Here is a 7207-nt window from a genome sequence, read left to right as displayed (position 1 = left end):
TACTGCTGGCTCCCAACCGCTCGCCTGCCTGCCTGCCTGATTGCCCTTTACCACTTCTGCCTGCCAGCCTGATCACCCCCTAACCATTCCCCTGCCAGTCTGATCAACACCTAACTGCTCCCCTGTTGGCCCGATTACCGCTAACTTCCCTCCCCTGCCAGCCTGATCGCCCTCAACTGCCCTCCCCTGCTGACCTGGTTGCCCCTAACTGCCCTCCCCTGCTGGCCATCTTGTGGTGGCCATCGTGTGACCACATGGGGGCAGCCATCTAGTGACCACATGGGGGAGGCCATCTTGTGAGGGTGTGATGGTCAATTTGCATATTACCTCTATTATATAGGATGTCACTCCAATAAATTCAATAAGAAGTGTCTATCATCAGATTAATGGGTAAAAAAAATGTGGTATAGGAATGATGTGGCAAAGGAACATCATTCATTCTTAAAAACAGAAGAAATTCTGACACAAGTTACAACATGGTTGAACCTTGAGGATATTATGCTAAATAACAAAAGCCAGTCACAAAAAAACAAATATTGTGTGATTACACTTATATAATATATCTAGAGTTGCCAAATTCATAGAGACAGAAACTAGGGTTGTTGCCATGGACTCGGGATAATATGGAAAATTCAATGTGCAAAAAGTTTCAGGTTTCCATGTAGAAAAAAAAAATACTTGAGATGGATGTTGGTGATAGTCTCCCAAAAATGTGAATGTACTTAATTCCACCAAACTGTATATTTAAAATGGTTAAGGGTTTGACTTTGGGTGGTAAGCACAAAATGCAATATACCGATCATGTATCATAGAAATGTACACTTGCAACCTATATGATCTTATTAACCAATGTCACCCCAATAAATGCAATTAAAATGATTAAGATGATAAATTTGCCCTAACCAGTTTGGCTCAGTGGATAGAGCATCAGCCTACGGACTGAAGGGTCCCAGGTTCGATTCCAGTCAAGGGCATGTACCTTCGTTGCCGGCACATCCCATCCCATTTGGGGTTGTGCAAGAGGCAGCTGATTGATGTTTCTCTCTCATTGATGTTTCTAAGTCTCTATCCCTCTCCCTTCCTCTCTGTAAAAAATCAATAAAACATATTTTAAAAAGATGATAAATTTTATACTATGTGTATTTTATTACAATTAAAAGTAACAATCTAAAATATTTCTAAATTTCCCCAATACATATTTTTTTCTGTTTTGTTCTTTTCTGATTTTAGCCTAGACACTGAAAAGGATCAGAAAAAAAAGAAAAGAAAAAAAAATTCCAGAAGAAAAACTTGAACCAGAAGCTTTTGCACCATAAGGCACCATTTTTGACCATGGTATTACCTCAGAGTCTATAATTTCCAAACAAAGTTAATTTCACATTCCCTCTTGGGAATAGGATAGCTGGGCTGAAAGGGAAAGAAGAATATAGTTAATAAAGAACACAAACCTTAGGAAAAATGTTGGGTTTATTTCCTGTTTCTGCTATAGACATTTGCTCTGGCCCTCATTTTCCTCATATATGAAGGAGATGATAATGTAAGTGAAGCACGTATACTGAAATAATATGAAGTGAAGCACCTCCACATACAAGCAAAAATAAGTGTTAATTCTTTTCTTTTTATCTGAAAAGTGGGTAGAGTTGAACAGAGATGGATTTGGTCAAAAAAGAAGAGCCTTAAAAACTGAAAGCATATAGAGCAAGCTGTAAATTTTCTTTGAGATATTTTAAGGTTGATTTCTTTAAATGCCTATCATTGAAGAAATAAATAAAATATAGGTAATTTTCTGTCAATTTCTTAGTCATTTATATATTTGAATGGGAAGGTAAATGCTATAGCAAATAACTGAATATGCAATCAATTTTTATGTTAATATCATGTAAATAGATGCAGAGAAGAAAAAACATCTAAAGTTATAATTTTGTCAAATAAAAGAAAAAAATATATATTTTAGAAAAGTTGTAAAGAAATGAAAAATAAATTTTTTATTCTTTAAAGAACATTTATTTTTACAAAGAATCATCAGAATCTCTGATATGGAGCAATCACAAAAAATGCATTAAATATATGAGGTCATTGTGTGGGGTGTAGGATGTAATAGTGATGGCAAAAGTACTTCATGTGAAGATATTTGAAAGCATGCCAGGCTTTTCAGAAACTAATGTTATAATGTTCATAATTTTAAAATTTTAACATTCTGTTAATTAGTTTAAAATGAATTCTACTAAAGTCCGCAATATCAGCTCTCTGCTTTAGTGGGGGGAAAAACAAAACAAAAAATATTATCCTATCTAATAATAGATAAACAGGGTAATTGACCATACCTTCGCTAGACCTCCCATTGGCTAATCAGCACAATATGCAAATTAACCACCAACAAAGATGACGGTTAATTTGTATAGTAGGCACCCAGCTGCTATCGGCTTTCGGAGCCTGCAATCAGAGCTGGGGGTCCCCTGCCCAGGCCTAATGCCTTGGCCAGAGGCATTAGGCCTGGGCAGGGGCAGAGCGGGAGATTATGGAGAGCTGGGTGTCCCCTTCCCAGGCCTAATGTCTCGGCCAGAGGCCTTAGGTCTGGGCAGGGGCAGTGCCAGCGATCACGGGTAGCAGGGGCGGTGTCTAAACGAGTGGTGGGAGCTGAGGGTGGCCGGTCCAGGCCTAATACCTTGGTCAGAGGCATTTGAGAAGGGCAAGGGCAGAGCGGGAGATATGAGAGCTGGTGTCCCTTCCCAGGCCTAATGTCTCGGCAGAGCCTTAGGTCTGGGCAGGGGCAGTGCCAGCGATCACGGGTAGCAGGGGCGGAGCCAGCGATGGTGGGAGCTGAGGGTCCTCTGCCCAGGCCTAATGCCTTGGTCAGAGGCATTAGGCCTGGGCAGGGGCAGAGTGGGAGATTGCGGAGAGCTGGGGGTCCCCTGCCCAGGCCTAATGCCTGGGCCACATGCGTTAGGCCTGGGCAGGGGTGGTTCCAGCAATCGGGGGTAGCAGGGGGGGAGCTGGCAATGGTGGGAGCTGGGGGTCCCCTGCCCAGGCCTAAGGCCTTGGCCAGAGGAGTTAGGCCTGTGCAGGGGCAGAGCCAGGGATTGCGGGGAGCAGGGAGGGAGCTGGCGATGGCGGGGAGCAGGGGCAGAGCCAGCGATCATGGGGAGCAGGGGCTGAGCCGAGGATTGAGGGAGCTGGAGGTCCCCTACCCAGGGCTAATGACTCGGCCAGAGGCTTTAGGCCTGGGCAGGGGCCAATCCGGCAATTGGTGTGAACTACAGAGGAAACACCTTTTCTGACTGCTCATTGGCTTAGCTCCCTCTATGCCACTGGTAATATTCTTAGTAACTTGGGTAATAAGAATCCAAATAGGTGATCTAGATCTGTGAAGTATGCCTTTGGTATTTTAATGGGAAGTGGGTTGAATTTATAGATTGCTTTGGGTAGTATGGACATTTTAATGATGTTGATTCTACCAATCCATGAACACGGTATGTTCTTCCATCTGTTTATGTCTTCCTCTATCTCTTTTTTCGACGTCCTGTAGTTTTCTGAGTAGAGGTCTTTTACCTCTTTAGTTAAGCTTATTCCTAGGTAGCTTAATTTTTTTGGTGCGATGGTAAATGGGATTGTTTTTCTAATCTCTCTTTCTGAAAGTTCACTATTGGTGTATAGAAATGCCTCAGATTTCTTGGCATTAATTTTGTATCCTGCTACTTTGCCAAATTCATGTATTAAGTCTAGTAGTTTTTTGACGGAGTCTCTAGGGTTTTGTATGTATAATATCATGTCGTCTGCAAATAAGGACAGTTTTACTTCCTCTTTTCCAATTTGGATGCCTTTTATTTCTTCTTCTTGTCTAATTGCAATGGCTAATACTTCCAGGACTATGTTGAACAGGAGTGGTGAGAGTGATTACCCTAAATTTAATGAGTTCCTGGCAACTCACTGGTCTCAAGACCCGAGGACTCTAGATGGGGTGTTTCTGTCAATTCAGTAACCCCAAGACCCAGGACTATAATTAACATACTTAAATTCTGCTTCTGTAAACTACTTTTTTTGGGAACCAGTTTCCTTGTTCCAAGCCCTGGGATGTAATCAATACCTTTGTGATTTTTGTATTTATAATATGTAAATGTTATACTAGATGCAGAAAAGCAAAATTTAAGACAAACAGCAAAAAGACTCGGATTATGATGGCTCAAAAATTAGAAATGATCCAGAATACTTTTTAACAAGGACGTATAGAACCTGACTGCCTCCCATTTACCTGCCCTTTTTTAAATAATAATAATTCGACCTTAAATGCCATCTAAGGTTATGGTCTTGCCCCATCCCCAGTGGTCCACCTGTTCAGCAAGACATGCTGACACTGAGACATCCTAGGAATGAGCCTTCCTAGCAACGTGGGACTCCATTATCCAATCAAAAGGTTGGTCATCAATGCATCCTTTGGATTGATTTATGACCAAAAGGGGGATGTTTGGACGAAAGGGGCCACATGCTGACCTTACGAGCTCAGGAGAGGCCTGCATGGCAATTTTGCAGACTCAGAGACCTAAAGTAACCACAAAGGATGGTCTGAAATTAAACCTTAACTAAAAGCAGTTATGGTGGGCAGTTACATTCTAAGCCGATATCTTCACTGATAAGGTCAACCTTTACGGTAACTGAGCCTATCTGTCTTTTTGCATCTAAGATAACATATCCTTGGGATATCTGGGTAACTTGTGACTTCCCTTTTTATGGAACCCCTGGGGCACAACCAGGTGTGCTGGGCCCAGGACAGATGCAGCAGATTCTTTCATTTATCATGTTAAATTTTCCTGCACCCACCTAAGTATGTGTCCATCATTTTACTTTTTATCCTATCCTAGAGGTTTCCCCACTTAGCTTAATCCCACCTCCTTAAATCTGTCGCCAATGAAGTTCATGTATAAATATGGATGTAACCCTGCCATTCTCCGGAGCACTATCTCAATTCGTTGAGGTTCTGCTTCCCGGCATATGTCGACAGTTTGGCTCAAATAAACTCACAAAAATTCTTTACAGGTTTCAATGGGTTTTTTTACGTTAACACCAGGAATCTGGCACTACAACTTTCATGACCCTCCAAACCTAAGCAGCCATCTTTCTCCTGAGGAGCCAGCCTCGCCCAGCATCCTCAAGACAGCTAATACAGCCACACCCGCCCTACATCTTGAGCTTTACAAATGAAACAAAGACTCTGAATAGCCCCAAATTGCCCTCAGGGATTGAGTTGAAGAGAAGCTATTCAGTCCCCGAAGGCAATACAGCACCCCTGCCACCTAAAGCCCTGTCAAAAACAGCCGCTTGAGGGATGAAGATTGACAGCAAGCAGGCAGGTAAAGCTGGCAGATTGGTTTTGCCTCCTTGCAGCCAATGCCTGTGGAGACAGACACAAACAGTGGAGCAGTGGAACGCTTGGAACTTCAATACAATGCTGAAAGCCAAAGATAGTTCCTGACAGTGGTCAGCAGCTAACTACCTAACACAATACTCAGATGTGGCAGACAGAACAGAAGAGTGGGGTCTTAAACCAGCCCCCATGGGGCATTAAAATTTGGCTGAAGCAAATGACACTTCAGTTATCTTTTATTAAAATTTTTTTCTTTATTTTTGTTTTTCCATTTTTTAGTATTATTTTTCTTTAGCCTATTTGTATTTTTTATTGTTATTGTATTTTATCTTATTTTTATCTTTTAGGTTTTTACCTTTTTCTTCTTTCCTTCTCCCTTTTTCATCCTGTTTTCTATCTCCTGTCCCTGCTTTAGTTTTTCTATCTCTTTTATTTTTACCCCTTGTTAAAAATCAATCTTCTTTATCTGCTTTATTGATGTGTTATTATTATTGTAGTCACTGTTGGGTTACTCATATATATAATTTCATCTCCCGTGCTCCAAGTCCATGCATCCTTCTCTTTTCTATTTCTTCGCTAGTCAATTTTATTTTTGCTTTTGTATATCCTCTTCTCTCTTGCTCTTTTCTTCCCCTAATTGTTTAATTAGTTTCACTCACTAAACTCAAGCCTAACTGCTCTCTCCTCAATTCTGCTTTCCCAAAAATAAATGAATAAATAAATCCTATATAATAAAAGGCTAATATGCAAATTGTCTCCTCAGGAGTTCGACTGACCAGGAGTTCAACTGCTCACTATGACGTGTGCTGACCACAAGGGGGTGGCATGGAACGAAGGAAGGTCCTGGCCAGCAGCCCCCAGATGGGGGAAGGAAGGCCCCGGCCAACAGCTAGCAGCTGGCAGCCAGGGAAAGGAAGGCCCCAATTGGCCCTGATCGCCAGCCAGGCCTAAGGACCCTACCAGTGAATGAATTTCATGCACTGGGCCTCTAGTAGATAAATAAATAAATGTTTTTGTTTCATTTATTTATCTATCTATTTATTTATTTATTTTCTTATCCAAGCATTCTCTTCCTACTTCCTCTATACTGAACCTTGGTCCTTCCCCTATTTATCCAATTCTTTAACTTTACTTTCTGTATATAAGCTCTGCCTCTACAGATTATGTCCCTCCCTTTTTGTCTGGGGGTCTGTTGTTTGCATTTTTTATGTAATTATTTTGTGGTGTTTGCTCCCCATATATTTTTTCTTTTTTCTCTAGCCTTTTTCTTTTCCTCAATATCATTTTTACTCTCTTTTCTCTCGCCTAATTCTATTTTCTCTTGTGGTCACTTTTATTGGGATTATCAGTGTTGTGTGTACATTCATGTTTTGTTCCCTCTGCATTGTGTTGTGTTGAGTAGTATTTTTTGCTGTTTGGTCAACACCTCCAAATGGTTGGCACAACGTGGTAGAGAGTGAGCCACATAACCAGACACCTTGGAAGGAAACTCCATCCCTGAAGGGGACAATAACACTCAAGAACCAAATACAACAAGAAAGCCCAAATATCTCAAGTAAGGGGCATCCCTAGAATACCCAGCCCAGGAACATTGAGACTGCACCACTGGATTCCAAAAACATGTACTATATAAGACAAACTAAAAAAATCTGGGTGGCATAGCAGTTTGATCTATGTTGATACTTAGAATCAATCACAAAGGAATAGCAAAAATGGGAAGACAAAGGAGCAACCCCAATATGAAACAAAAGGAGGAATCACCAGAGAAGGAAATAAATGAAATGGACACAAGCAATTTGTCAGAGAATAAATTCAGAGCAATGGTTATAAGTATTCTGAAAAGGCTAC

This window comes from Myotis lucifugus, unplaced genomic scaffold (genome assembly GCF_000147115.1).
Source record: "Myotis lucifugus unplaced genomic scaffold, Myoluc2.0 scaffold_13, whole genome shotgun sequence".
Taxonomy (NCBI): Eukaryota; Metazoa; Chordata; class Mammalia; order Chiroptera; family Vespertilionidae; genus Myotis; species Myotis lucifugus.
This window is presented reverse-complemented; position numbering follows the sequence as displayed.